A 6,243-nucleotide genomic window follows, 5' to 3' on the forward strand; every position below is an offset into this window, starting at 1 on the left:
TTCAGGCTGAATTCTTTACAACCAAAAGTCTAACCAAATCAGTATATGATAAGTGTATATGAAATCTTTTTCTTTTTCATTCTTTCTAAATAGAACTATCTCACCCACCCATCCACACACACAAAAAAGGGGGAAAAGCTGCTTCTTTGCATGCATAGATAAATTTTATGACAAGGAGAAGCAGAAGTTTGATAGCACAAGCTTCCAAACAGCACAGTATAGTAAACAGATGCAAGTGACAAAATAAGGTTAATTTCCATGAAAGAAAATATTCCATTTTCACACTGGAAAAGGTCGATGTTCATACACAGATGTGCCAGAGATAGCCCTTTTAAGTTCACCTTGATTTCTCCAATGCTTTCTATTTGAGAATCACTGATAGAAAGAAACACGGGTTTCATTACAAGATCTAAACACTGCAATCTGCATGAAGAAAATCATATTACAAGCTAAATATTACCCATTTGGATTTGCAGCCAAGTTACAGTCCACTAAATCCTAAGTACTTTTTTTCCCAACTAAAGCTATATTGCATTTCAACTCTCTTGTTAGAAACTGATGCTAAGAATTGACAAGATAATAGGATGGAGAAAGTTTTCGGATCTCATTTACAGCAGATCGGAGACGGGTCAGTTTCTCAGGTAATGAAGCATTGTCTGGTTGCCCCTAAATCACTCCATACTATTCCCAGTCCCCAGAGGCTTAGACAGTACCTGCATTATCACTATCCTTCAGAGCATTATTCTAATACCTCAAAAAAGAAAAGTTATAATAAGTGATCTGGGATTTCAGAGACACAAATGCCAAACTTCAGGTTTGACTTAATAAGTAATAATCTATAATTTTCCTTGTAAGAGAGAGAAAGACACTTAAAATTTATAGAAACAGCTTTTAATTTATATCTGACACTAGATCTTTTTGTCTTATTTGTTCTTTCTCAAACTAATGTGTCTTGAAAGCTCCCCTTGACAACTTGTTGCTAACAAAACACAGAGGAAAATAAAGGTTCACTACCTCTGCCTCACATTGCAATTTTATTCTCATGACTCCAGGCCCCAATCTGTACATATTTTCCCTCTACTCTTACCTTATAAAATAGTACCTAACCCTGTGAGGGATGTGTTTGGCTTCCCTGAGAATGCAGAGAACATTATATTGAATATTAATAAGGAGAAAAATGGTCCTTAATATTTATTTCAATTTTAGTATCAAATAGCTGTCTTTAGACTCATGCTCAATTCAATTAATCCCACACAGAATCTCCTGACATTTGGAGGGACATAAGGCTTTTATAGAGTCCCCAGGATTTCTAGAATGACATTTGGTATACTATGATAGGCACCTAAATAAAGGACTCACTTGTCAGGGTCACTAGCATTCACAAATGTATGGAGAAGCAATATTTATCTGCAAACATCATTATACCCCAGAACGAATGTTCTAAGCCATTATGAATTAATCCAGAAACCTCAATTCAGCAAAAAATATACAGGTTCAAAACTTTTTACACAGCCCTTCCAGGCCTTTATATCATAAAATCATGATATAAAATCAGGAGCCAAACAAATACCATACATACTACCTTTGTGGACCATATTTTATATTCTATTAAATTTCTCATTGCATCGGCTTGATTTATTTGAGTCCTGGTCTATGAGCCTGTGCTAATGTATAGTAATTAATTCATCATTCATGTCCTCATTGATTCCAAAAACCTATCCCCACTTCCTGATACTTTACTCCAATACTTTACTCCACACCAGCTTCCATGAACTTCTCTTCAGACAACCATTCCTTTGGATTTCTGTACAGATTTGTGTGTATGACGAAAGGAAAGGAAAATAATTTCCAAGACAGAACGACCATGATAAGGCTGTGAAAAAGACATATATATTCATACATACAGGTAAGGTCTCTTATACAAAGGTATTTGGCACACAAGGGAGAATATTCACTCTCTCTTTCTTTCTTAGAAGAAAGACTTCAGGCCAGGACACCATGACTCATGCCTGTAATCCCAGCACTTTTGGGAGATCAAAGTGGGAGAATTGCTTGAAGCTAGGAACTTAAGACAACCTCAGCAACATAGTAAGACCCAGTCTCTACCAAAAATAATATATAAAAATTAGCCCACTGTGGTGGCATGCCTGTAGTCCTGCCATTTTAGAGCCTGAGGTGGGAGGATCCCTTGAGGTTAGGAGTTGGGGGCTGCAGTGAGCTGTCACCAAGTCACTGCACTCCAGCCCAGGCAACTGAGTAAGACCCTGTCTCAAAAAAAAAAAAAAAAAAAAAAAAAAAATCAATGAATCAGATTCAAATTTAACTCTTTAAATTTATTGCTATTTTACAACATAATAGAAATAGTGGCATTACTGGGAACATCCGGAGCCTGACAAGGAGGACCCAGCCTGGGGCAGAGAAGGGGCTCTGGGACTAAAATAGGAAGATCTGTGGGATGTTCATTCTATATTTACAACATTTTTTCCACAATTATATTAGAACCAAAAACACTGTCCAGAAGTTCTTCTGAGAAGAAAGCTATAATGTATGTATTCTTAAGAAGGACAGTAACAACTAAAATGGTTCAATTGAGTGTTATTTTGTTTGGGTCTTTGTTTCAGCTTAATTCAGTTTGGGCAGCTTTAATTCTGTCCTTCTGCTTCAAATAATGTACAAGCCACTGTATGAATTAGCTTCCAATTTTCCTGCAATCTTATCTATGTTTTCTTTTCTTTTTCTTTTTTTCTTTTTCTTTCTTTTTTTTTTTTTTTTTTAATGGAATCTCAATCTGTCACCCAGGCTGGAGTGCAGTGGCTCAATCTCAGCTCACTGGAACCTCCACCTCCCGGTTCAAGGGATTCTCCTGCTTCAGCCTCCCGAGTGGCTAAGACTGTAGGCATGTGCCAATACACTTGGCTAATTTTTGTATTTTTAGTAGAGATGGGGTTTCACTATGTTGGCCAGGCTGGTCTTGAACTCCTGACCTCAAGTGATCCGCCTGCCTCAGCCTCCCAAAGTGCTGGAATTACAGGTGTGAGCCACCGCATCTGGCCTTTTCATTTACTTTTACTTACCTATCTTCTTCAGTCAACTCTCAAAATCTATTATGATTATAAATATACCTTACATTGATGTTTCATTTAGTATACAAGAACTCACATATCTTATTAATTTAACTCTTATAATAACTCCATGCAATATATATTACTATTACTACTCTAAAAATAAAGAAAAAGCGATTAAAATAACTGATTTATTTTCAGTCCTAGTAAAGGCTAACATTTATTGAGTGCTTGTAATGAGCAAGACCTTGTGCTAGGTGCTATATCAGCACCGTTTCTTAATTCTCTCGATGACCCAGTGAGGCAGATATTAACCTTCCTTATGCTAGAGATGAGGAAACATAAGCTCTAGCAAGCTTAAGTAACTTGCCCACCATCACATAGCTAGTAATTGGCATAGCCAAGATTTTCCTGAGGTTACATAACCGCCAAACAGCAGGCCCAGCACTAGAACCTAAGTTTTCTGATTCTGAATCTGGGGCAAACCTATTACTGTTCTTTTCTTTCCACTTCGAGCTCTGTATTATGGCAAAACACATTTGGTTGCCTTCTTTGGTTCAAACATTCTAAATAAAAAGTGTTGGAAGGCATCCTAATAAATGGAAGTATTTTCTCTAGCAGTTATGCTTCACACACAAGAAGGAAGAGCAGAAAGAGTTAAAAGACATCACTGAACTGATTTATCCTGTAATTTATCTGGTGCTATAAAAATGAACGACTTCTTCAGTTTCCTGATGGCTTTTCTGTCTTAAAGGTGAAATGCCCTCCGGGTTCATGAATAGGTTTTGTTCTTTTGGAGTGCTCAATGTTCCAAAGTGTTTTTTATCTTTAAAATATTAAGTAAACACTGCATAGTACTTAAATGGGCTCTGGGGATATATTTCTGGTTTGATTCTGGCCCTTCAGCAAAGCTACTCAAGTAGAGATCTGGAGAACTAATCAAAAGAAAACTAAATTCACAGCAGTCTCTAAATATTTTATAGCATAACATTTCAGTGTTTCACCTGCCTGCCGCCTCTGCTGATTCGTGAGCAGCTGCCCTGTGACCGTGGACTGTGCTGTCTGCATGGATGCTGCGTCCACAGAAGTCAGACCCAGCAGCTAGACACTGGCTGAAGAGAGGAAGGTGTCAGCACGCGCCTGCTGCAACCTCCTTTTTCTTTTTTGACTTCCCCTCTGTAGGAAAGCACATTAGGAGCTGCTTGAGATGAACAATAATTTGTCAGGTTTTCGTCATTCCTCTGGCAGCAGTGTCTAGAAGGAGCACTTAACACTGCACAGAGAAAATGGTTCCCAGCCATTGACTTCCTCCCCGGAAGCAGCCAACCATTTCACAAATGGGGACCTGGAGAGTAGCAGGAATATTCTGGCTCAAACCCTCCCCTGCTAGTGAGAAGAACAAAAACAGCCACTAAATACTTAGTTTGCCAACAGGATGTGTCAGTAGCATCACCATCTATACACAAAAGCCTTTTAATAGCAATTCTAGATGAAACTCCAACACATTTCCCACCTATTTGAACTCTTGAAGTTCCAAGAGCAACATCAGTCAGGGGATTTATTTTTAAGGCATGTCCTACACTCAATAAAAGGAAAAAAACAAAAAACTGAAAACCTTTTTCCAGACTAGCAAGCAGTCATGCCTGTGAGTGCACACACACACCTAAAGACAGACATTGTGATTTTTTTTCTGGTTCCCAGCCATACTCGCCATCAATTTAAGCCACTAAAGTGGGTTCTTACAGTGGTTTAGAGCAGCAGTCCCCAACCTTTTTTGGCACCAGGGACTGGTTTCATAGAAGACATTTTTTCCATGGACTAGGGATTGGGGGAAGGTTTTGGGATGACTCAAGCACATTGTATTTATTTTGCACTTTATTTCTATTATTATTATATTATAATATATAATTAAATAATTATAAAACTCACCATAATGTGTAATCAGTGGGAGCCCTGAGCTAATTTTCATGCAACCAGATGGTCCCATCTGGGGGTGATGGGAGGCAGTGACAGATGATCAGGCACTAGATTCTCATAAGGAGCACGCAACCTAGATCCCTCACATGCGAAGTTCACAATAGGGTTCCTGTTCCTATGAGCATCTAATGCTGTCACTGATGTGACAGGAGGCGGAACTCAGGCAGTAATACAAGTGATGGGGAGCAGCTGGAAATACAGATTAAGTTCGATGGCTTGCCCACCACTCACCTCCTGCTGTGTAGCCCAGTTCCTAACAGGCTACTGTCCCGTATCAGTCTGTGGTCCAGGGATTGGGTACCCCTGGTTTAGAGAATGTGAACTTCATTTCTCTACCTGTTTCTCCAAAGACCTGAGCTACTACAGCATAGATAAAGGGAAAAAAAAATCACAGAGACCTCATACCCACAGCATTTCTCCTTTTCTCCAAAATCCATATGTGCACTAAGAAGTTCCCATCTACTCTGGAAACATGAGACTTAAATCCACCTGACATGTGCAGTTGGGCCACACCACCTAGGAGCTCTTGATATTCAGACTTACAGGAAGGATGAGATGCCTCGGAAGCAAGGAACTCAAATGTGGCCCAGGATTGGAGTTCAGACATAAATGGCATGTGCAACATTAAAAAAGGGATGGAGGGTAGCAGGTAGGCAGCAGTCAGGAGAAGAATGTGGTAAGTTGCCTGGGAGCTATGCAGAGTCCCTGGGAAAGAAATCATTCCAAGTGAAAAAGGTATCTAACAGGATGAACCAGACTCAGCAACAGAGTCTACCATTGAGGACAGTGGCAATTGTGGGTACCTAGAAGTGGCTGTTTGACCCTGCCCTACCCAGAAGAAAGATGAGACTTGGCCGCCTGGAGTTGCAGCAAAGCATCACGGCCATCTAGGGCAGGGTAGATGGTGTGGCACCCAGTAGGGCAGTGGCACCCAGTAGGGCAGTGACAGCAGACACTTACCCATGAGCATGTGTGGACACCTCCTAGAAATGCACTGAGAAGCCAGAGTATGAGGAAACTCCAGGGAGTAAAGTTGTCATGCTGCCTTGAAGTCTCTGTTTTGAGAGGTATTCAGCCAGAAAAATCATGGAACTACATATTAGCGGGTCATATTTATATCTTCTGGATGCTTCAGGTTACTAAAGCACAATTATTCATTTTCAGTTATGTATTTTAAGAGGTTATAAGCTACCCACTCTAGAGG

Source organism: Mandrillus leucophaeus, unplaced genomic scaffold (assembly GCF_000951045.1).
Source record: "Mandrillus leucophaeus isolate KB7577 unplaced genomic scaffold, Mleu.le_1.0 Scaffold505, whole genome shotgun sequence".
Lineage (NCBI taxonomy): Eukaryota > Metazoa > Chordata > Mammalia > Primates > Cercopithecidae > Mandrillus > Mandrillus leucophaeus.